We start from the raw sequence: 27323 nt of genomic DNA on the forward strand, positions 1-27323 counted from the left end.
AACCATGAATATTCACCTTATTTTACCATGGATATTATTAACTTCTAAATAGGTTGTGTCATAATACTATGGCTTACTGATACCACATGACCAAAAACCATAACTCATTTCAAAATTTAAATGTATTATAAATATTTTAATTTTATAACATTTTTAAAATTAAAACTTAATACTTACAATATAATAATATTCTTACCCATTTATATTCACCCCCATTTTTCCATAGATCTTACTAACCCATTTCAAAATCAAAATATTTTATTTTAATTTTATTTTATAACATCTTTTAAGTTGCATCTATAAGCAAAAATGTATGGGGATATGTTGTAGTTAAAATTAAAAATTAAAATAATTAATAATCATAATTATCATTAAAAATATTTTTATTTGAACAAATTACATAAAACTAAAAAAAATATTATAATTATAATTATAATTAACAATAAAACTACATTGTCAATTCTCATTAGCACAAACGGTTGAGGATGGGTCTCCTTAGCAAGGCTACCCAGGATAAAACTTCAAAGGGGGTGGTTGTGCCCTTTGCTAAAGAGAGAAGACATACTAAAAAATATACTCAGCTTAGGGTTTTTGTGCCGAGGTAGCGACTTTGACAGATTAGATGCCCGTCGGTGGCTAGTGTGCCCAAGTAACGTGAGACTAGTGTGCCTAATTAACATGAGACTTTGACAGTTTACATGCCCCTCCTCATGCCATTGTTCAAGCCTGAAGGATCATAGACAACTTGACAAACAAATAAAATAATAATGAAAGTATTCTATATCCATGTTAAATATGAATCTCTGAGAGGGTCAAATCTCTTGATGCAAATCTCTTTTAGAGTGAAAAGGGATTTAATTCCTCTTGGTCGGAGTTAAGATGGATCTAGGTTGGTCTATGCATCTTGAAAAGAGGTGGATTGGAAACAAAGGGAGAGGAAGTTTGTTAACAATAGATGCCAAAAAAAAAATTGTTCCAACATGTCACATATACAATGAGCATCAACAAATATGATGACCACAAAGTTTTTTGCTTTTACAAGCAAGCTTGAATAAGCATCGAACCACTTATTTTATTATAAACTTCAATGTATTAAAATTTTAAAAATCATAAGAATTAGCTAAATTTAAGAAAAAAAAAAAAAATCATGTGTCGGCCTTTATATAAAATTAGGGTTCTTGTTTATTTATATCCGGGTCCCAAGGTTCTCTTCTCTCAATAATCTTTCACTCATATTCTATCTGTTTTGTCCTGATGATGGACTCCCTTTGGGGTTTGAAACGTTGGTAGAATGAACTAGAAACTATGGATAATCCGGATCTTGACACTACAAAAAAACTTCCACAGAAGCTTAAAATCTAACATTAACTAAATTATTATTATTATTATAAAAAGGAATTTATATATAAATTAAATATATATACTCTCAAAAAATCATGTACTAAGATTCTTAAACATGGAGATTCACCTCAACAATATCATGGATATTCTTAATTTGTAAATAGGATTCATTACAATGCCATGACCAATACCATGACTTATCATGCCCAAAAAACTGTAACTCATTTCAAATGACACTTGTTCATATCACAATCTTTTAATTAATAAATTTAATTGAAATGACAAAAAAGACATAATTGCTTTGAAATTAAATCTAAATCTTTGGCTTGCTTATCCCACTAAGATTATTCTAGAATATCCTATGGATATTAAATCCTTATTATGCACCTAATAATTATTAATAATTAAATTATTCTAAAATAAATATGTCTATGGACATAACTAGCCCAACCATATAACCTAGAGCAGTGGTAAAAATTAACTAGATGTTAAATGTTGATATGCATCAATCCGTAATAAAAATCAAAACACGCACTTCACCACACATTTTGAGTTGTTCAAATTTAAAAAAAAAAAAAAATCATAAAAATTAACTAAACTGTAACATAAATCACAAGGTTCCCTAGAAATAATTGATTAAGTTTGAAGTTGGTTGAATTTCATTCATGAGCAAGTTTATTCAATGAGATTAACAAATCTCAAGCCAAACACGAAATCAATAATTTCACCAAACTCATCTAAAATTATATTAAACTTTGTTTGAAGTTCATTATTAAATCACATGAAATAGAAAAATTTTAATTTAGCTTTGAAAGTATGCTGACAATTATATTGTTAATTTACATAAAATACATTTTTTTCCTTAATAATAGTTTTAACTTCTTTTTAATACTATTTTTCATTTCTATTGGTTTAACTTTATCTTCCCAAATATCCCCACAGTGGGCGGAGATATGAGCTCCTCGCGGATGCTTGGAGTTGATCGCATCGATGGGACGACAGTTGGAATCATCATGCGTAGATGGTTGATAAGTAGTACGGGCCACCTCCACTAGACTAAGGCAAGCTGGAGGGAGTTAATGTGCCCTCGTGGTAGCAAACGAACTGTAACATCAGACCAGGTTGATTTTATGTTTCACTTCGACTTCGCATTCAAACGAGTTCAAGGCTGATACCTGGTAGATTTGTGCCCACACATGCTTAGGATTTGCTTCTGTTACTTCAGGGCATCCATAATTATGGAGGACAATGACTGTGATAAAGAAATTTGATAACATTCTAGTGATTTTTAGGGTATATCATACGGAGAGCATGGACTCTGGCACCATATTTCACACCAATCTATCAAGAATTGGGCAGAATTGGTCCTGTTGGATGTTTACACTCCCAGTCGTGCATTTTCTATCTCCTATGTGGAGCTATGGCGAGCTCTTTTACTAGCGTTGTGGCACTGGTGTTTGGGAAATTCTTGGGATTGGATGGTAGTTCTGGGCTTCTCTGACTCTTTCAACAGTGGATGTTTGGCACCAGCGTTAGAGATAAAACTGCAACACTGGTGTTTGGGAAATTCTTGGGATTGGATGGTAGTTTTGGTCTTCTCTGACGCTTTCAACAGTGGATGTTTGGCACCAGCGTTAGAGGTAAAACTGCAACTGGAACAGGGGCACTCACAATTTCAATGGGTATTGTGGTTAACCAGCAAGGTGAGTTGTATGATAAAGGTGCATTGGAGGCCATGAGAGTAAAAGTTATCATGGATGGAATTAGTCTTACAGTGGACTACAACCATCTTTCGAAGTGTGACATATATGGGTTGAAGGCAACGCTGGCTGGCCTTAGCCGTTCGAATTACACACATAATGATCCTGAAAGGGCTTTGATTTGGTTGGCTAATGTGGTTGTGTCTCTTCGTCAAATGACTCTACTCAGAGGATGGACTGTAACCGAGCATGTCCCACTAATAATGGACCCAGGTCCCTTTAATCTTCTTTTTAAGACAATATGCTTAGTCTTTATTATATATGGTTCATGTTAGATAGTTTTTCTGATTTTGGCAATCTGAAGCCAAGTCATGGGTCTCTGATGTAGACGAATGCTATTTCTAATCTTATAGCAATATAAATGCCCTCTGACATGCCAGGGAAATAGCGCTCGCTCTCTCTCTCCAGGTTCCATTCATTTGTTCACGTGGGGCGAGTGCTATTTCCCTAACATGTCAGAGGGCATTTATATTGCTATAAAGTTGGAAATAACATTCGCCCTCTGGTGTACATAAGAATCATAGAGAAGGTTTTTTTTGTTTATTAAACTAACTTATAAGCATCAAACTTGTAATCTTGAGACATTAAGACTATATTGTAGGTCTAGTTTCCTCATGGGCATAAAAATCTTTTTGCAGTAATTGAATACCAAAATTTACATTTACACCAGGAAAAAACTTTTTCAAAAATTTGATAGGTTAATTTTTTATATATACCATATACACTTAAACTATGTAAAATTATAAATATTTATAAAGAGTTATAATAAAATATAAATATTAAATATTAAAAAAAACATATTTGAATTTTATTTATATATATATTTAAAAAATATATAAAATTATATAAATATTTAAAGAGTTATAATAGGAATGTAATATCATAATAAAATATAAAAATTTAAAGACATACGTAAATTTAAAAGACATTTTAATTTGTTTTGAATTTTGTTGTGATTCATACATTTCGGGAATAGATCGATTGGAACCGGAAGAGGAGGAAGCCCGTTGACAATCCGAAAAGAAATGGTTGCAAAGTGACACGTATAGAGAGTGAGGGCATTAACAAATATGATTGCCACAGCTTTTTTGGTTTTACAAGAAATATTGAATATTAAATACTTTTTAACAACATTGTTGAAGTGGCGGTATTTACAAGAAAGATTAAATAATAAATACTTGTTAACATCATGGTAGAAGTGGCGGTATTTACCAACATCGTAGTATTCTAATGAGGCGACTCTTTGGTTTTTGCGGATTTTATTTCAAGTAAGAAATTAAGGAAATTACAGTTTTAAATAAAATATTAGATTTATATTATTTTATTTGTAAATTTAAATATTTTAATATATTTTTAAATTTATTTTTATTTAAAAATTAAACTACAAAATACAACAGAAAATAAATCAAATTAATGTGGTAAATATATTTTTGGAGTCATTTCTAAAATAAACATACCTATAAGCATCACTAAGTCAACCATATAAACTAGCACAACCATATAAATTAAATAGTTGGTAAATGTTGATAATCATCAATATATAAAAAGACATCTTACTTCATCATACATCTCAAGATGTTAAAATTAAGAAAAAATAATAAGAATCCACTAAAGTATAACCTAACTCAGTTTTTTATAAACTATAGTCGAATTTCATTCAATAAGATTTACAAATCAAGCCAAACATGAACACTAATAAATTCACGAAATTCATCGAAATTTCTATTGAAATTCGTATCAAGTTCATTATGAAATCACATGAAATTTAAAAAGGTTGGTAATAAGAAAAAATAGAAAGAAAAAAACCAATAAAGCCTCGAGGGATAAACCCTACTTGCTTTTAAAAAAATAAAAAGAATCTAGGTTACTTGCACTATTGAATGTTGTCTTTGAATATCAATGTTGACAATGAGGGAGAGAACAATAGGGGTTAGAATGTTGTCTTTGAATATCAATGTTGACAATGAGGGAGAGAAAAATATGGGTTAAGTTAGCTTTAGTATGATAGGAGTCATGTTAATGTATATAAATATTTTTTTAATAATATTTTTCACTTCAATTTTAATAATATTTCTGATTTTTATTTGTTATTTTTTTATTTATGCAATATACACTTAAATTATATTAATTTATATGTTTATAAAGAGTTCTAATAGAAGACTAATATTTCAATAAAATATAAATTATAAATATTTCAAAGAAACATATGTAAATTAAAAAAATATTTTAAAGATTCTCATTTGTTATATATAATGATGATGACTAACCACCACTAAAAATAATATAGTTAATTTAACCTTAAGAAAATTATATATATATATATATATATATATATATATATATATATATATATGATTATAAGAGAAGTATAATAATAAAACATATTACTTTAATAAAATATAAAAATTAAATATATGAAAAAAACATATATAAATTGGAAAAAAAATAATCTTTAAATTTTGTCATTTGTTTTTAAAAATATATATATGTTAATTTTTTATTTACACCATAAACACTTAAATTATATAAATTTATATTTATAAAAAGTTGTAATAAAATTATAATAAAAAGTGTAGTACTTTAATAAAATATATAAATTAATATATAAAAAATATATATATTTGAAAAAAACAATTTTAAAATTTAATTGTCATATATATAAAATCTTAATTTTAATAAACTATAAAATTTAATACATGAAGGAATGTATATATCTATCTATCTATCTATATATATATATATATATATATATATATATTGTTTGTTTTTTTTAATATATAAGTATTAATTTTTTATTTATAATATACGCATTTAAATTGTACAAATTTATATATTTATAAATTGTTATATATTTCAACCGATATTAAAGAAATATTTTAATATGTAAATTTTACTGTCATTTATTATTTTTGAATATATATGTTAATTTTTATTATATCTTACATATTTAAATCATATAAAATTATATATTTATAAATAGTTAAAATAGAAGTATAATATTTCGTTGGCATGCTTAACTAATGGCTTGAATAGCCTTGTGATATAGGAATATCTCAACTTCCAATTCATTTAAGACAAATCAATCTTTTAGAACTCAAAGCTCCGAATAGGGGGTTTTGAAATTTGATAAGGAATCTTTAATTCGTTAATGTAAATAATTTTAGTTTCTAGATTTATTATAAAAAGTAGGAGTCATATTTCTAAAAGAACAATGGATAGGGATGAGATGTTAGGATAGGAAAGAATAGGGGGTTTTGAAATTTGATAAGGAATCTTTAATTCCTTAATGTAAATAATTTTAGTTTCTAGATTTATTATAAAAAGTAGGAGTCATATTTCTAAAAGAACAATGGATAGGGATGAGATGTTAGGATAGGAAAGATCTTAGATATCTTAGAAATTGATGGAGTGATTTTAGAATCTAGAAAAATATGCTTTGTTTCTAAATTATGGTTATCATTATAAGCTTAAGGATATTAGAACGGAAAAAAAATGTGAAATCAAGTCGTAGAGAGGAATGAAAGGTTCTAAGCATATGTATGTACATTTTTGTTAATCAATGAAAATTTTATTATGTAATTGTCTATGTGATGAGTTGTGCGACTCAAATTTGAATATGCCAATTTAGAATAAATGATAGTGTTGGTATTGTTTTGTCGGAATTAATGTCAAACTTTGTGCAATGATTCCGAACTCAGCATATGGGTGAGATGATTGTGTCAAGGGAAGTGTTGGCATGGTTATGTGACATTTATTAATTATGTTGGCTTATGCGGTTGAGTGATGAAGTGTGTTTCATATCTAGTTGGAGTTGGTGCCTTGCTCAAAGCATTGAAGGGAGGTTATAGATTTGAAGCAATTTCTACCTTAGGATATTATCTCAAATGTTTGTGTTTAAAATGACACAATTGGATATGTCTTGGAAAGACCTTTCTAATGGTATATGGAAACTATGAAATCTCCCAAGGGATTAAAAGTTATGTCCATATGAAGTTTAAACATGGATTCGGACCTCAAGGTTCCACATGAACCTATGTTAAAATAAATTCCAAACCTCAAGAGGGATAGCACAAAACATAATGTATAATGTAAAATTCCCATGCCTTGGCCCTTTTCTAATATTTTTGGTCCCATGGTTCCGAGTTGAATAAAACCCAAGACAAAACCTCCTTCCACTCATTTTTTGTGAACATTTCACATCTTTGCTTGTCTCGTTTCTTATTGGAAGGAAAATTCCCATGGCCCTGAATTCTCGAGGGTAACAATCCTAAGAGACAACCTTTTCCCACCATATGATGATGAGAATTCATGTCTTGCCCTAGGACGATTGGAGTGAAGTGTGACAAGGGTACTGAGGTCCTGATATCAAGAGATGGAGGGTGAGATATAATCATTTCATGAAGAGTGACACTTAACATATAAATCTCACATCAAGCCATTTTTAACACAAAATTTGGTCACAAATATCAAGCCTTGAGACCCTTTTCTCTTCTGTACAAATTACATGTGGCATTTTGACATTAGTATGATGTTAGAAAATGTCTTGGAAATTCATTTGGAGGACACATGGCATGCAGATTTGGAGTTTTCACGTGGCCAAGTGGGCCATTTCAAGTTGACACGTGGCACCACTTAGGAGGCACCATGTGGTTAAGATGACATTAGCATGATGTAGAGCCTCTACTTTACACCTACTTGTCTACCATTTCCCTCAGTTTTTCCTCAGCTTTTCTTCACTTTTGCCTCATTTTCACTGTAAAACCACCCAGATCATTACATTAGGTGTCATTAAGCATGATCAAGTGAGTTTTGCTAATGGGTGACTGTTTTGTTTAGATTTTGACATACTTGCAGGAATTCCGCAGCTGTCTGGCAATCCCGCAGCCATTCAGCGATTCCGTAGCCATCTGATGATCCCGCAGCCTTTTTGTTAAACTCAAGGTTTCACGTGTCAGTTTGCCAAATGAGCCACATGGGCACTTAGGTATCAACGTGCTCGAGGTTCCTGTGCCATTTTTTCAGCCATTCATGTCATCTGTACCTCCGTTCAAAACTGGTCAAGTTACGGTCAAATAAAGGCAGCTTAACGGTGATTGTAAGCTGTTAGGTCACGTCAGCTCAAACGGTGACTTGTCCGCGTTTTGCAGGTGGTAGGGGACATGATCCAACACTGGATTCATTGCCCATGACGACAGAACCTCCAGCTCATCCACGCAGCCTTATGATGTGTCAATGAACCTTAAATACGCATTACAGTTAGTTGTTTTTCAGTTATTAGCTGTACGTGTTAGGCCATCCTTCAGATGCCTATATATACTTGCGTCTGCGTACGCTTATTTTACTTTTTAGCTGCTGTACTTTCTGAACTTGTGATAATTTTAAGAGCTTTTGTAAACTCTGTTTTTATAGTGCTGTTCTAGCACTCTGTTTTGTACATTTCTGCAAATGGAGCAATAGAAACAGTGCTGTTTTGAAGCTTTCAGTTCCTTAAGTCTTCTTGTGGCTGAATGAATGGAGGGCCCCTGTTCATGTTAGCCTCTTTAAAGTATTTTATGTTCAGCATTTCTTTATTTTCTCATTCAGCATTTCTTTAAACATGTATAGTTTGATTTATTTGATTTCTTTTCTTTCAAGCTGATCAGTATTATTTCCTTGCAGGTTTTTAGCCCGGGATTTGTTTTTATGTTTGTGTATTTGCTTTACAAACTAATGGTATTTGAAGTTGACAAGTTCAAGTTGCTGCCTTTGTTTTTATAGCTGATTTTTAGTCTTATTTCTCAAAGTTCTGCTAACACATGAATGATCTTTTATCATAAATTGTTATCTTTTAAGGATCAGAATACCACTAACTTGCAGTTGGCTTTGAGTGCTTTTTAGACTAATCTTTCACTACTTTCTAATCATACTTTGCATAGTACATATGGCAGAAGTAGAGAGTTAGAAAGAGCAAAACGTTATTACTAGTCTTTAAAGTAGATTTTTCTCATTTTTAATCACTTTTCTAACTCAACTTGAGCTACTTCCTAATCGTGCTTTACACAGCACTATGTGTTTGAAGCAGGGAGTTAGGGAGACATAATCATTATCTTTGGTTTTAAAAGTGACTTTCTTTTCTTTTATTTGCAATAGCATGAATGGTGTCTAGTGCCATTGGAAGTGGTTCTTTGCTTTCAAGTTATTTCAAGTTATTTATTTCTTTCAAGCATTTCCTTTCAAGCAAGTAGTTAGAGATCACTAATCACACACTATCACTCATCTATTTATAAATCACCACTCCATCTTAGGAAGATAAATTAACCACAAACAACACCCCCAACGATAAAAAAAACTCTAAGAGGTTGCTTAAGTACATATAGTACACCTTCACTTCATCAGCTTACGAGCCCCGGGTTGACAATTAATACTAGAAATTTAGATAACACTAAATTGACTAAACATTTTGGCGCCGTTGCCGGGGAAGTGAAATTAAGTAGCCATATTCTTAGAAAAAAAAACATAAAATTTCAAGAAAAGAAGTTAATAGCCTATCTAAGTATGCTCTCCTCTTGCACTTCAAAGTGATCTGGAGGATCAGAAAGGAGAAAGTTATTGATTTAATAGTTTCTTGAGTATGCTCTCTTCTTGCACCTAGAGTGACCTGGAAGATCAGAAAAAGAACTATTAACTTGACTTGAAGATAAAATAAAAAATGACATGCATAGAGCTAGAGATTCTAGAGGAAGGTTTTTAGCTAGAGCTCGAAGTTCAATTTTTACAAGTCCATCTGCTTCAAGAGATAGACAAGAGACACCTCCCTTATCTCCAACCGAAACTCCTAGTCCTAGAATTCCTGGAATTCAAGAGCCAAGAGTTGACTCTCCTACACCTTCTATTGAGTTTGAACCAGGAAGAGACTCTTCTCTTTCTCCTACAGGAAAACCAATTGTAATTGAGGAAATAGACTCACCTGAAGAAGAAGGAGAAATCTCTTCTCATTCACCCTTTGTAGAGGAACCAGAAGATTTTGAAATCCCTAGGAGAATCATCATGGCAGAGGAAGAAGGAGGTGGTAGAGGTAGAGGTAGAGGAGGAGGAGGAAATAACAATAATAATGGAGGAGGTAGAGGTCCCATTGGAGGAAATAGAGATGGGGATAACTCATTTGGGTTTCCCATTGTTAATGAGGATTCCCGAGCCACCATGAAAAACATATCACCATCCGTCCTCCCAAATTTTCATGGGTTAAGAACTGAAGACCCTGAAACATTCTTGTTTGAATTTGAAGTTGTGTGTCGAACCTATGACTATCTGGATGATACTCAGAAACTCAAGCTGTTCCCATCAACATTAAAAGATCAAGCTTTAAAATGGTTCATGGGGTTACTTACTCAATCCATTAGGACTTGGGATGAAATGAAACAAACCTTTTTGGATAGGTATTTGGACTATTGTATGCCTACTAATCACAAGGACGAGGTTTTTAAAATGATGCAAAAAGAAGATGAGAGCTTAGAAGATTTACTTGAGAGATTTCAATATAACTTAAAAAGAGCAAAAATGAGTACCTTGGATGAAGAGACCTTAAAAGCCCTCTTATTAAAAGCCATTAGGGATGAATGGATAGATATCTTAAACATGATGGGGAAAGGGGATATTTCTCAACTTTCTCTCAATGATATAACAGAACTTTGTATCCATCTCTCAAGGGGCAAATCAAAAACTCAAAAAGGGCCTAGAGATCCTTCTCTCCTTAGGGCAAATAAATCTGCAACAGGATCAGTGAGTAGGGCTGAAATCGGTAATATGCTTGATGAATTTAAAACTGACATCTTAGGGAGTCTTAGTGAACAAATTGATACCCTTAAGATTCAAAATAAACAAAAAGCAGAAGCTGAGGCTATGACTATCTTTTGCCCGAAGTGTAGAAAGAAGCATGCTCTAAGGGAATGTCCCTTGGAAGCACAAGTTGTGGAAACATGTGTAATTTGCTTAGAAACCCATGAGACCAAGGATTGTCCTTCAATCCCTGGGCTCAAATCAGTCTTTCAAGAAGATCCAAGTACGCTTGAATCTCTTTGTTTTATTGCAAGGAGACCTTGGCAAGGACAACAGAATCAAGGGTTTAACAACTCTATGAATTCTCAATCCCAACCAAATTGGAATCCTTGGCAACAACCTTGGCCTCAACCACAAAATGCTTTTCAAGCATGGTTGCAAAGCATGCAAAATCCTTATGCGAGACTTGCTCAATTCTATCAATATCCTCCATCATTTCAGAATCAGCAAGCTCCCCAACTTCCAAATCAAGGTCAACAATTATCATTGCCATATCCTCAACAACAACAACCTCCTCCACAAAATCAAAATTCTCAACTCTCCCAGCAGAAGCCAAATCAACTTCCCTCTCAGCCATTACCCAATCCAAATAATAGGAATCCTCAAAATGCTTATGTGATGGAAGGTCAACCATTCCCTACCTATATGGTTGTTCCCCTCAATGAAGTACAACTCAGATCAGGTAGAATCCTAGATCAACCTTCTACAAGTGTTCAACAGCCAAGCATTTTTGAGGAAGAATCTCTTAAAGCTAATAAGGGTTCTGAAGCATCCCTTCAAAATCCAAACATTCAAGAAAAAGAAAAAGAATCAACTCCCTTAGTTGAGCAACCTACATCTTCAACTACACCGCCTTTCCCTGAAACTTTACAAATTGACCAGGGGGTGGAAAAACAAATTTGGTTGCCTGACTACAACTTTCTAGATGAATTGAAAAATGTTTGTATCAAGATTCCCTTGTTAACAGCCATTAAGGAAATTCCCATCCTAGCAAAGACAATAAAGGAGTTGAGTTTGAAAAAAACAGGAAAAAAACCAGAGATACCAAAAGGATACATCTAGTTGGAAAAATTGCAGACATTATGATGGGTAAGATTACCATGCAAAAGTATGTGGATCCCGGTAGCCCTATTGTTAAAACTCATATTAATGGGGTTGAAATCCCAAATACCTTGATTGACTTAGGAGCCGCTATCAACATCATGAGTAGACAGACCATGGATCAGTTAAAGCTTCCTAACCTTCTCTTTACACCTACTTTGCTGCAACTTGCAGATAGATCAATCATCAAACCTGATGGTGTATTGGAAGATATTCCAGTCTCACTAGACTCTTGGGAGTATCCAGTTGATTTTATGATTTTAACTCCCAAGAACAATCTAGGAGGACATCCTCTTATTTTAGGAAGACCTTGGCTGGCCACAGCTGATGCTTTCATAAGTTGTAGGTCTGGGGACATGTATATATCAGATGGTAATTCTACCAAGAAATTCAACTTGTATCCTCCCGCAAAGGCAATAACAGAAATAGGAGAAGATGAGTGGATCGATGATGAGGATACTCTTCAACCTGTTCTAACCATCTCTGAGATTAGTGAGGACAGTCAAATTCTAAATACATTAGAAAATTTCGAGACACCTTTAGAATATGACTCTACACAGTTTCAGTTAGATGCAGACATTGAATATCTCTCCTCTAGACAGATGTCTCTCTTCTCAATGGAAGAGTTTGGTAGTTCTACAGTTGAAATCTTTCCAGGAAAAACATTAAACATTAACAAGAACTTGGAAAGACCACAACAAGAAGAATTAACTAAACTGTTGCAAAAACATTCCACTGCCTTTGCATGGGAATACACTGACATGAAAGGAATCGACCCTAAGACTTGTATTCATCACATTTATATTGAAGAAAACAGCAGACCTATTAGGTAGCCACAAAGACGGATGAATCCAAATCTTAGGGAAATTGTGAAAGAAGAACTTCAGAAATTGCTCAAGGTAAACTTCATTTACCCCATTTCAGATAGCCAATGGGTTTCTCCCTTGGTTATAGTGCCCAAAAAGAATGGTAAATGGAGAGTTTGCATTGATTATCGAGAATTGAACAAGGCAACCTTAAAGGATCATTTCCCTCTACCTTTTATTGATCAGGTACTAGACACTTTAGCAGGTAAAAAGTATTTCTCATTCTTGGATGGTTTTAGTGGTTATAACCAGATTCAGGTAGCACCTGAAGATCAAGACAAAACCACATTTACTTGTCCTTGGGGAACTTTTGCCTACCGAGTACTCCCTTTTGGATTGTGCAATGCACCCGCTACATTTCAAAGGGCTGTACTAGGAATCTTTTCAGATCTGATTCATGATTGTGTAGAGGTATACATGGACGATTTCACAGTTTATGGTAATACATTTGAAGAAGCTTTGGCAAATTTGGAAAAAGTACTGGTAAGATGTAAGGAAACAAATCTTTCTTTAAGTCATGAAAAGTGTTTTATGATGTTTACTGAAGGGATTGTTTTAGGACATCATATTTCAGGAGATGGAATCAAAGTTGATAGATCTAAAGTCGAAGTTATCTCTAAGTTACCTGTTCCAAATTGCCAAAGAGATGTTAAAAGTTTTCTTGGGTTTACTGGTTATTACAGAAGATTTATTGAAAACTTCACTAAGATAGCATCCCCTCTTTTCAAACTCCTTACTAAAGATTGTGAATTTAAGTGGAATCCTGAATGTCAATCTGCCTTTGAAGCTTTAAAGATTAGAATATCTGAAGCACCCATTCTAAGGGGTCCAAATTGGAAACTCCCTTTCCACATTTCTACTGATGCTTCAGATACAGCTTTAGGAGCTGTTTTGGGACAAAAGGATTTGATCCCTTATGCCATTTATTACACAAGTAAGAATTTGACTCCTACTGAGTTAAATTACATTGTTACTGAAAAGGAATTTCTAGCCGTTGTTCATGCAATAAACAAGTTTAGACATTATATAACCGACTATGAAACCTTTGTCCACACTGATCACTCTGCCATTAGATACCTCATGAACAAACCAGTCACTAATGGTAGAGTTACAAGATGGCTTTTGCTTTTACAAGAATTCAACATAACTGTGTTAGATCGACCAGGTAAACAGAACACAGTAGCTGATTTCTTGTCTAGAATCCAAAACACTAATGAGGATTCTCCTGTAGAGGATAAATTTCCAGATGAGTATTTGTTTGCAGTAACTACCAAAACTCCTTGGTATGCTGATATTGCTAATTATTTAGTTACTGGAAAGCTACCTTTACATTTATTTCCTAATGAGAAAAGGAAAATCATTCAGGAGAGTTCACATTATTCTTGGATTTCTAATGAATTGTTCAGAACAGGGCCAGATTTTATGATCAGAAGATGTGTACGGGAGGATGAAATGCCTGACATCCTTAAGGCATGTCATGACGAACCTTGTGGCGGACACTTTGCTGATAAGAGGACAGCCTATAAAATCCTCTCTTTAGGATATTATTGGCCTTCTCTCTTTAAGGATGCAAAGCAATATGTTAGAAGGTGTGACAGTTGTCAGAGAGTTGGGAGACCAACTCTTTCAAATGAAATGCCACTACAGCCATAGGTATGCATCGAACCCTTCGAGAAATGGGCTCTAGATTTTGTTGGACCAATTAATCCGCCATCCAAGCAAAAGAGATATATATTGGTTTGTACTGATTATGTTACTAAGTGGGTAGAAGCTAAAGCATTGACTTCTGCTACTGAAAATTCAGTTGTTCAATTTCTTTTTGAGGATATTTTCACTCGTTTTGGTGTCCCAAGAGAAATTGTAACAGATCAGGGGAGCCAATTTACATCAAGGATGATGGAGAAGCTGATGGAGGAGTATAAAATCAAGCATAGAACATCTACTCCATACCATCCGCAAGCGAATGGTCAAGTAGAATCTACAAATAAAGTTCTTGAAAGCATCATCACAAAGACTGTTCATCTTCATAGAAGAGATTGGGCGGAAAGGCTTCCTGAAGCCTTATGGGCCTATAGAACTACATGGAGGAACACCACAGGACATTCTCCCTATGAACTTGTTTATGGGAAGGAAGTCCTGTTCCCCATTGAGTTCCAAATCAAGACCTTCAAGACAGCAGTTCAATTGGGGATGAGCTTATCAGAAGCCCAGAAGCACAGAATGGACCAGTTAAATGAACTAGATGAAATGAGACAAGATGCAATTCTAAGGACCGATCTAGTTCAGCACCAAAGAATCAAATGGCATGATCGACATATCAAAGAAAAGAAGTTTCAAAAGGGTGATTGGGCACTCTTGTTTGATTCCAAATTTAAGGACTTCAAAGGAAAATTTCAAACTCATTGGCTTGGGCCATATGAGATTGATGAAGTCTTTAATAATGGAGCAGTTAGAATGAAGACTATTGATGAACTTCAAACTCCCTTTATTGTGAATGGCCACCGGTTGAAATTTTACCACAAGCCACTCTCAAAAGAGGAGTTTGTTAAGTTGTTCCAAGGCGATTCTGAAATGAGGCTGGTGGAGAAGAATTCTTCTCCTCCATCAGCCTAATCTCTGTTTCTTTCAATTTCAATAAAAAAAAAAAAAATTTAAAAAAAAAAAAAAAAAAAAAAGAATAAATGTATGAGCCTGAAAACCAATCTCTGATTGGCAGTCTCATGCAGAAAACATGAGGTGAAAATCAGGGTCACCTGACACCTCATGTTTTCCAAAAAAAAAAAAAAAAAAATCTCTCTCTCTTTCATCTCATTTCGCCATTTCATCCATTCCATTTCACCATCTTATTCCATCTAACCATTCTCACTTCACCTCACTGCTTTCCACCCATTCATCCATTCATTCCATTTCATTTCATTAATAAAGGTTTTTTTTAGGCAACTAAGGTTATTTTGTGCAGCTGGAGGACACCATTGCAGTTCCCGTAGCTATTTGGCAATTCTGCAGCCGTTTAGCCTTTCCGCAGCCCTCTGCACCTGCACAAAGAAACACAGTCTGTTTGAGAAATTTTTACAGTTCAAAAATCATCAATAACAAGGAGGAAAGAGTCATGTAACAGCAATAAGTTGACAAAGGGTTAGTGGCAAATCATCAAAAGGCAAACCAAACACGGATCTGAGGTATGTTTTAAATCTTAAACTTACAGTTATTTCATTACGCAAAGTTTTCTGGGTTATGTCTTTTTGCCACTAATTGTAATGATTACCCATTTTCCCTACCATGCGACCATATATCCACGTATCTCTCAAGTCTATCAGTCCTTGATTACCACGATTTTGAAAATCACTTACGGCTGCTTCTGTCATTAAGGCTTTCGTACCCTAGTGACGTAGCCTAATGTACTACGACTCTCTAAGTCCTCATCCCGCAGCCATGTGTAAACCTACAGCTGAAATCTAAGGATCTAGCCGTTTCCATTCATTATTTCGAAACCCTCCTACGCTCATAACACTCCATTTCACGCTATTCCATTCTCTCATTTCCTTCATTCCGTTCCACTCACTACGTTGCCTCCATAAACCATACTCTGTTTTTTCCTCTCTACTAATTCTGAGAAACAGTGAATACATATAACCAGTGAACGTATGTTACGGTTGTATTACGACTGATAAGCCACCGTTCCACTGTGTTAAAGCTATTAATCCACCATTTCACGATGTTCAAGCCGTGAATTCACTGTGTCTAAGGCTATTGCTGAAACCATACAACCTCTTTTCCACAAAATTCTGAACAGAGCTGAGAATTTACTGTGTAAAGCCACCATTGAAGTCGTGTTTTTAGAACAGAGCCGTAGAGTCAATGGGGAAACTTTTAAGGGCTGAACCAGAAGGTTCAAAATTCCTGGAAGCATATCCTCAAGTTAAGGAGGCGTTGCAGAAAGCCAACTGGCTACAGTGCATCAAGAAATTTAAAGGCTACCACAAGGAGGTTACAAAGGCCTTTGCAAGGTCATTCAGAGATAAAGACAGTCAAGTGGAGGTGGGTGATTTAACGTTTGCAGTCAGTGAGGGTAGCATAGCACAAGCTACATCTCTCCCACAAACCAGAGAAAGGTGGTTTAAAAACCGGTCAGTTCAAGATCAACAATGGAAGCAGATTTTAAAAAACCCAGGTATGGATACCAGTGTCTTCACAAAAGGAATTCCTGTCACTTATGTTAAGGAAGAATGGAAAATTTTACTGTTGTTAGTGCAAAAATTTTTCACTTGTGAAGGGAGATTTGGGGTCTTATATGTTTATCATGGTAAAGTTATGCTGCAATTTCAAGGAGAACATGATATAAATCTTCCCTACTTTCTATTCCAAAGCCTTAGAAAAATGTGTTCCATGGCCCAAAGGAATCCACGAAACATTGAAGCACATCTCTGTCATCATAGTCTTGTTAAGATGTTAGTGGAGGAACAATTAAAAGCAAAACGAGACACCTGGGAGAAATTCCTTGTGAGAAATCATTTTGAAGAAGCTGGAGAAACCTCTGTGCCTAGAAAAAGTAGAAGAAAAAGAAAAGAGGATACCCCTGAAACTGATATCTTAGAGGGAACTGTCCAAGGACAGATTGAAGAGGAAACTGAAGTACATCACTCTGAACATGAGATTGAGCCTGAACCTACTGTGGACAGTGATCCAATAGCTCAAGGGATTATCACACAAACCCTCTCAGAACTTGCCCAAGAAGCTGCCCAGAAGAGAAAAGAAGATAAGAAGAAACAAAAGCAAGACAAGGGAAAATCCATAGTTCAAGAAACTTATCAGACTCCAGAGAATTCTAGTGAGGAAGATAGTCAGCCCTTAGCACAAAGGTTGGCCAAACTCCATGAAAAAACTGCCCTTTCCAAGAAAGTAAAAGTGCAGAAACCAAGGAAAAAGGCACAAAAAGAAACACAGAGTGTTGCCACTGTAAGAAGGAGCAGCAGATTGCAGAATAAAGGGAGAGCCACAAGGACACTTTTCATTGATCTAAGCACACCAGAGAAGGGTGCTATAAAATCAGACCTTGAGGATAGTCCACAACATGATGCAGCTACTCCTCCAAGGGAGGACAGTCCATTTCAGCCGGAGTTTGAAACTGAAATTGAGCATGAACACAGTCCAAGGAAGTCACCAATGGTTGACCCAGCTCAGCAAGAGGTGTACAACTATTTTGAAACATTGGAGCAGAACACTGCTGGCCCAAGTAATATCATACCTCATGAGCAGCAAATAGACATACTCAAACAAGAGATCTATGAACTTGAGGTGCTAAATTGCCACATTAAGCAGGAAAATGAAAAAATGAAGCAGCAAGCTGATATTGACAAAATGGTCCAAGATAACACCATGCTTCACATGGGCATGTGGCAGAAGAAAAACAGGAGACTCAAGAAGAAATGTAGAAGGCTAAACAGAGCCTTAATCAATTTGAAATTCAGATGCATGTTCAAGAGACCAAAAGTCAATGTCTCCACACAGAGGAAGAAGAGGAGATTGGATGTCTTAGCAGAGGCATCCCAGCAGGTGGATTGAGCTATGTTTTCATTGCATGAGGACATGCAATACCCTCGTAGTGGGGGTATGTAGAGCCTCTACTTTACACCTACTTGTCTACCATTTCCCTCAGTTTTTCCTCAGCTTTTCTTCACTTTTGCCTCATTTTCACTGTAAAACCACCCAGATCATTACATTAGGTGTCATTAAGCATGATCAAGTGAGTTTTGCTAATGGGTGACTGTTTTGTTTAGATTTTGACATACTTGTAGGAATTCCGCAGCTGTCTGGCAATCCCGCAGCCATTCAGCGATTCCGCAGCCATCTGATGATCCCGCAGCCTTTTTGTTAAACTCAAGGTTCCACGTGTCAGTTTGCCAACTGAGCCACATGGGCACTTAGGTATCAACGTGCTCGAGGTTCCTGTGCCATTTTTTCAGCCATTCACGTCATCTGTACCTCCGGTCAAAACTGGTCAAGTTACGGTCAAATAAAGGCAGCTTAACGGTGATTGTAAGCTGTTAGGTCACGTCAGCTCAAACGGTGACTTGTCCGCGTTTTGCAAGTGGTAGGGGACATGATCCAACACTGGATTCATTGCCCATGACGACAGAACCTCCAGCTCATCCACGCAGCCTTATGATGTGTCAATGAACCTTAAATACGCATTACAGTTAGTTGTTTTTCAGTTATTAGCTGTACGTGTTAGGCCATCCTTCAGATGCCTATATATACTTGCGTCTGCGTACACTTATTTTACTTTTTAGCTGCTGTACTTTCTGAACTTGTGATAATTTTAAGAGCATTTGTAAACTCTGTTTTTATAGTGCTGTTCTAGCACTCTGTTTTGTACATTTCTGCAAATGGAGCAATAGAAACAGTGCTGTTTTGAAGCTTTCAGTTCCTTAAGTCTTCTTGTGGCTGAATGAATGGAGGGCCCCTGTTCATGTTAGCCTCTGTAAAGTATTTTATGTTCAGCATTTCTTTATTTTCTCATTCAGCATTTATTTAAACATGTATAGTTTGATTTATTTGATTTCTTTTCTTTCAAGCTGATCAGTATTATTTCCTTGCAGGTTTTTAGCCCGGGATTTGTTTTTATGTTTGTGTATTTGCTTTACAAACTAATGGTATTTGAAGTTGACAAGTTCAAGTTGCTGCCTTTGTTTTTATAGCTGATTTTTAGTCTTATTTCTCAAAGTTCTGCTAACACATGAATGATCTTTTATCATAAATTGTTATCTTTTAAGGATCAGAATACCACTAACTTGCAGTTGGCTTTGAGTGCTTTTTAGACTAATCTTTCACTACTTTCTAATCATACTTTGCATAGTACATATGGCAGAAGTAGAGAGTTAGAAAGAGAAAAACGTTATTACTAGTCTTTAAAGTAGATTTTTCTCATTTTTAATCACTTTTCTAACTCAACTTGAGCTACTTCCTAATCGTGCTTTACACAGCACTATGTGTTTGAAGCAGGGAGTTAGGGAGAGATAATCATTATCTTTGGTTTTAAAAGTGACTTTCTTTTCTTTTATTTGCAGCAGCATGAATGGTGTCTAGTGCCATTGGAAGTGGTTCTTTGCTTTCAAGTTATTTCAAGTTATTTATTTCTTTCAAGCATTTCCTTTCAAGCAAGTAGTTAGAGATCACTAATCACACACTATCACTCATCTGTTTATAAATCACCACTCCATCTTAGGAAGATAAATTAACCACAAACAACACCCCCAACGATAAAAAAAACTCTAAGAGGTTGCTTAAGTACATATAGTACACCTTCACTTCATCAGCTTACGAGCCTCGGGTTGACAATTAATACTAGCAATTTAGATAACACTAAATTGACTAAACACATGACATAATCTGATGAGGTGACACTATTTGGGATTTGATTTAGGGGTTTTCATTTTTTAATGTTTTCATGTGTTAAAGTTTTCATACTATTCAGGCTCTTTGGGAAAAAAATAGAAGAGTGCAACAAAAATGGCCCAAACCCCCAAACTAGTGTGGGACCTAGTTTAGGCATCCAACTAGTTGGGAATAAAATAGAAGAATGCAATAGAAATTTCCTGAACTCCCAAACCATCAAACTAATTTTGGACCCATTTGAAGCCCATTTGGATACTCAGGCCATTTGGGAAGATAGATGGTATGTGGTGACTAGCTCATAGGGATGGCATGTGTCACCACCTGGAGACAACATTGTGGCACCACTTGGAGACAACTAATTAAATTTTAATTTGAAGGAAAACTAGTAACTTATAAGTGGGTCATTTATCCATATATTTTTATTTCTATGCAGTCCTTATACACAAACCATTATCCATTGTAGTGTAAGGACCTAGTTGCAAGATTTGTCTTATTGTTGGGAAAATCCTTGGTGGGCACTCATAAAAAATTATTCAAAAGGATATATACATAAAGTGAATCAAATACTATGAAAACCCCTTATTGTTACTGATCCAGGTGGATACTGGTGGGCACCCACCCATTCCACTTGGACCCTCACGATTGTCTCTTTCAGTTTTTCATTTTCCTAAATTGTAGCACAATTTACTATTTTTAGCAGTTTTTCGGGTCATGAACTTTTGGAGCTATTTTGAGGCTCTAAATGACATTTTTTGGGAAAATCATGACCAAGAAAAATTATACATTAGTGTTGGCCAGTCAGAAGTTGTAGTCCTTGGATAGATCTTTCTAATGAGATATTTTGCGTGTCAAACAGAGATCGTATGCCAAAGTTACGACCCCGGGAAATTGATATACCAATTTACCCAAACGGGGCCCATAGTTTTGGCACTTCATCTCCTATGGTTGGGGCTTTTCCTTGTTTCTCAATAATAAATAGGCCTTCGAGCCTCATTGTAACACAATTCAGAGGCATGTAGTCGCCACATCTCTTCTCAAAGATAAACTACATTGCCCGAGTTTGTCTTATTTCCATTTTGTTTGTAAGCATATTTCGGTATTTGATATTAATAAAATGAAGTGTTAGTTATGTTGCATCTTTGTATTATGGTTATAGCTGTAATTTGTTGCATTCCTGTTTAAATTCGAATCAATTACTCTTCTTTTTCATGACAGTGGTCTGATAAATCTCTGATTATTGTTCCTTTGGAACTCTAAACTTGCAATTTCAAATTTGAAACTTTGGTGACCCATGAGAATAGTATGATATACACTAAAAGAGCAAGTAACTAAAATATCTTGTTTCTCTGAAATTGGACAATTGGAAATTAATAATATGAAAGATATACAACTCAGGAAAAAATCACTTTCATTTTTCTTATAGTATAAATGGTAATGAAAAACCCTAAAAAACTCCATCAATAACATTTTCATCATCAACCCCCAAAAGAAAAACAATAAGAAACAAAATTCCTTGAATGGCCTCAGAAAATAGGTTTAAAGGGAAAATTATAGCCAATTCAGGAACAATGATACCACGGGAAAACATAGACTCAATCATGATCTTGTTTTCATTCTCTTATAATTGTGTATAATTTAATTACAATTTATTCAAAAAGAGTTTGATATTTTTCAGTAGATGGTATACACAACATGTTATGAATAGACTCCGTTGAAATTTTGATAATGGCATGACCCTCTTTATATATAACATCCTAGCTACTTGACACATATAACATTCCACACTAGGCGATAAACTCAAGGAAGTGATATATATGGGAAATGGTAACAAACCCAAAAACAAACTCCCATATTCGCAATGAATCAACAGGGTGGACGATTTTACCAAAGGTCTCTTTTGTAACTTGGAATAATTAAAATTCACAACATCATATATATCAGGTTCCCTATCCACTAATGTCATATGATTAGAATTCACAAAATCATGCGGTGTAGGGTTCAAGCTCCTAGAGTTAGTCATTGCTTTAAAAGTAGTGAGAAATGTGCAAGAGGCTATTGGGGATTTTATTTTAGAGGCATATTGACGTGGAAATGGATCTACTATTGTTATAGACATATTTGGGCACATCAACCCCAAACTTATATGTTGATAAACTAGGGCTCATCAACCCCTAAAAGAGTTGTTTCATACCCTAAAGAAACATAGTCATCTGAATACATCATTCCCCAAAAGTTCCAACTAAGAAACCATCCAGAAATGGCCTAAATTAAACCATACTGACTGCTCCATTGGCAAAGTGTGATGCATACTGAGTGGTACACTGCTAGGGTGCGATGCATACTGATTAGGCCTTCTATAGGGTGCGATGGGCGAGTATGGACAAATGGCCAAGACAGTTTGCTAGGTGGTTGCTCATGGAATCTTCTAGAAACTTCCCCTGTGCCACTTGCCTCTCTGAATTCACCCAAGGATCAATAAGGGATATAAGAAATCTCCAAATGGAACCAATTGTAACAAGTGGAATGACACTAATCAAACCCCATGGATGACTCACACCCTTGCACACATCTATAAATGGATCTCTAATTCAAGAGATCTAGAGGCTGGAATATTGTGAATTGCAAGGAAGTGCTGATAGTTTGTAATTGAGGAAAGAGCATTGTATTGTTGGAGTGATCTTGCTATTTCATGAGGTGAAGAAGGATTGAAGCTGGATCATACAACTGGGTTGTAATTCTCCCTTCTATTAATAAAGTTCTTCAAGTTTTCTTCCATATGATTGTGCAATTATGAATGTTATCATTTGTGAATGTGATCATGTGTTCATTATATATTTGATTCTATAATGTTTATGTTGTAATAGATCACGATGCTTTGGCGGTTCTTTGTTGCTATACTTGTGCAGGTACTCTCCAAGCGTGTTAAGTATGGGGAGGAGTTGCAGGCTCTATCAAAGGGGAGAGAGAGCAAGCAAGGGATTAAGTGGAAGTTCTAGGTTGGTTCCATTATCTTTCTCTTATCTGTTACACATAGAAGAAATTGTTGAATTTCTTTAAACTGTTGTTTCTAGGGTAGCTACCAAACCTAGAGGGATAGCATTCTTTAGGAATACTTGTTTCCCATAAATAAATTGGCGACTCCACTGGGGAGAACAGATGTTTGTTTGTTGTTATTGTTTGTTTTATAAACGATAGACAGAGTCTGAAGTCAACCAAGTAGCCTTCGAACTGCTCTTGCTCTGCAATTTCATAGTAGATGAATGCTTCTTCAGTCAATTCTAGTTTAGTTTATGAATTAAACATTTGACTTACAAGCACATCTAGATGCCCTTTTGGTAGCTCAATAACCTCTCAAGACATTCCTCTATACTTTTCTCTTTACTATTCATCGAAACTTAGCTTAACTCATTGAGAACAACTGCACATCTAAGCCAAAACCCATTTCAATTGCACTCCCTGGACCATTGCATTGTCTTCCACTGTAACTCAATATGCATCGCACCTCCCGAGTCTAATAAGTGTGATGCATCTCTGTTTCTATGAAGCCTAGGTGTGATGACTGACTGAACTCTTTTTCGATTCTAAAAATTGAGGGTTTTTTTACCTTGTTTTCAGTTTTGTTTCATTGTTTTGCTGCACATGAACAGTGCCTCCTTACTGAAGCCTACTTGCATCACATAGACCAGCCTAAATTACATTAGGATTAGTGAATTTTTTTTTGTGTGTTTGTTCATCATTTACAATCCTTTGTCGAAAAATTGTTTAAATCGATTTGTCGCTTTGATACAAAAGTGTCGTAATTGTTGTTTTGTGTCGAAAAGAGAAGTGTCGTGAATTCTTCCTTCCCTTGATAATCAATTGAACTTTTCTTCATGTATTTGGTTTGATTTGTTTGTATTCGAAGTGTTGAAAGCATTTTTATTCAAAATTGAAAAGTGTCGTTGAGTCTTCCTTTCTCTTTTGAAGAAGAAATTGTCAAAAATGTCATTTTGAATGAAATATTTCAAATATTTGCTGCATTTAGTTTTCCTTTTTGGCATTTTTCACATTAAGGAGAATGAAAACAAATACATGCATTTGCATTTAGCAGTTGTAGATTTGTGTGTGAAAATATGATTTAGGGAAATGCACTAGGGTGTGCTCTTTGCTCCTTGCTCTTTGCACTATTATTTTATTTCCCTAGAAGCTGTGATTTTCATTGCTCAAAATAAACAAAAATTGTTTATCATTGTAGATTTCATTTTAGGAATTTCAAATCATCATCACACGATGAACCATTGAAAGGAAAACTCTAAACAAGATCAACTTTAAAATAAATTTCAATGAACCTAACAATGCTTTGGAACTTAACGCAACATATCTAGAGGTCTAGGTGTTATAGACAATTTTGTGCCTTACAGCAACAAGCATGAATTGTCAATAATCCAAGGGATCCAAAGTTCCCTAAACATGATGTTCCTACCCCTAGAGGAACAAGGTCAGCAAACCAACAGCTCTCAGATCAGTTCTCCACCTGAAAACACTCAAAAACAAGCAATCCTGAAATCAAAGCAGGTGCCCCACTAGGCTTCTGCGCTGAAACACAACTGCTCCATGGTGTACCTGCGTTGCAAAGCAGGTAGAACAAAGCCCACCTGCGTTGAGCGAGTTTGGACATGTGGCACACTGAGTCATTGCTCTGGAATCTTCCAAAAATGACACTTGGATCAGGGATTTCGCCTTGTGATGAGTCAGAGGCTTTGTTTCTCCAAGTGGAAGCAAGGTTCACCAAGTGGACTCAAGAGCTGAAGATCAACTAAAGATTAACTGAAGAGAGAGAGGACACAAGACAGCTACACATCAGTTGCAAGCTGACTCATCCTTTCTCAATTCATCTATATATTGAGCTCTCTCCTATGAGCTCAGGAGGTTGGAATTTTGTGCAAAGTAATGATATGCTGTTGGTTTCACTATAGAACTATTGGGTGATTGTTTGAGAGAGGTGAAGAAGAGCAATTCTTTCTGCTGGGAGGTGTTGCTGGGTTGGAGCCTTCAATGGTTGTAATACTCTCAGAACCTTTATTTCTTCATTAATAAAAGCTATTGAGGTTCTTCTATGTGCTCTTGTTTCAATAATATATTGTGATGATTGCATGTTTGGTTTACACTAATCCATGAACCAGTTATGATTGCATGCCTCTTGTAGTTTCCTTCTTTGTTATTTTGCAGGATCTCATTGTAGCTGGGCAAGCAAAAGAACAAGGAGCTAGGAGCAAGCGGCCAAAGAGAAGAGTTTGGATTCGACATTAAGCGCAAGGCAACGGTTAGTGCTTTTCTCCATTCTCTATTGCTTTCATAAAGAAGTAAACCTTGAGTAGTTTGTTTTACAGTTGTTGCTAAGGAACTGTCACCCTTAGAGTGGGATAGGGTCATCCGAGTCGGATACTTTTCCCTACAACAAACTGGCGACTCCACTGGGGATCGTATCCGTTTGATTGTGTTTGTAGTATCTTGCTATTCATTTCCTGAACAAAAGAGTACCAAATCGAAAAGCTTTTGACTATATCAAAAGCGAAGTAGAGGGCAGCTACTCTAGCTCATTTCTGAGCAAGTTCATGATTTGAAAAGCTGATCTACAAGGATCCTTGTAAGCTCTTAGTGATAGCTTTTTACCTTCCTAATCATCCCTTTGAGTGTGCTTGACTGATTGCTTCTGATTTGAGCAAAAACTGTGCATTTTTGAGAAAATTATGACCCGGAAACTGTGAAAACGCAACTTTCATTTTCCAAAGCAGGTAGTACACAGGCTACCTGCTTTGCAACACAGGTCCCGAAGGGGCTACCTGCGCTGAGAGCCAGACTGGCTGTGCAGCACCTGCGTTGGCCCAATTTTGCCTAGTGCTGTTGGGGTTTCCTCCTTTTCTCTTGCCTGTTTTCACTATTGATTTGGCTGCCAGTTACCAGTCTTGCACCTGTTCTGAAACCAATATTACTTGCCATCATTCTGCCTCTGTTATATAATGAAATTGTACTTGTTCTTTTGTATTTCTTACATCATTTACAATTTCCCATAACAAAGTAAACTAGTCTTGCTTTTGGCCTCTTAGATCTGAACCTGTGTTAGGCATTTTGCTGGTCTAAAGAGTTAGCTTGTTTGCTGTCCATAGCTGATTAGTCATTTACTTTCGTCATTATGGTTTGATTTCATGCATTTCCAGTGATTAAGCAAGTGAATCTTAAGGTGTCTTTTGATTTTGGACAAGCTTGTTTACTTTCGCTTTAAATCGAAATCAAAGTTATATAACAACTTTCTTTTTGTAACCCATCCACATTAAGAAAGGGAAAAAGAAAATACATGCATTGTGCATTTTGCATTTGACTGTTTGCTTGACGATTTAGGAAAAATTTGCATTTAGTGTGTGCTCTATGATCTGTGTGAAAAGATTTGCCTTTCTTTTCCCTCAGTAGTTAAGGTTTTCAAAGTTGAAAGATTGAAAAGTTTGCTTCTCATCTTAGACTGCATTCAGGAATTTGTTACATACATCTCGTGGTGATCCTTAAAGGCAAACTGCTAAGCAAGATCAACATTAAAATAAATTCAATTTACATAACAACGCTTTGTAACATAACGCAAACAAATAGAGGTCTAGGTAGAGACGTGTTCCGGCGTCGTTAAACATAGTGACTGTCGATCTCTACGAAGGTGGGTGATTCCTCCTGAGAGTCGGTGGCACTAATACGGACTTGTGCTCCCACGTACCGTCGCGTATATATTGGGAGACCCCTATAGGCAATTATCCTTTATCCATAGGAAGCCGTGTCTGCCGCCCTACTGATCGCGATGCAGTGAACACAGCATTCACGAAGATCGACCACCCGTACCGTAAAACGTATTCTGTGGTTTCACGAAAAGTTTGGCACACCCTCTGCCTAGAACTCCAGAGAAGTTTCTTTTGGCCTTTTTCAAACTCTATAACTGAAAAAGTCCATCCGAGCATTTGTCACTTCGGGCTCGTTAAAACATCGAAGGGGACTAGAGTCATCTTTAGCTTTTTCTCGACTCTTA

The sequence above is a fragment of the Pinus tabuliformis genome, chromosome 2_2, assembly GCF_031772625.1.
Source record: "Pinus tabuliformis cultivar Carrire ecotype Pingquan chromosome 2_2, CPIR1, whole genome shotgun sequence".
Lineage (NCBI taxonomy): Eukaryota > Viridiplantae > Streptophyta > Pinopsida > Pinales > Pinaceae > Pinus > Pinus tabuliformis.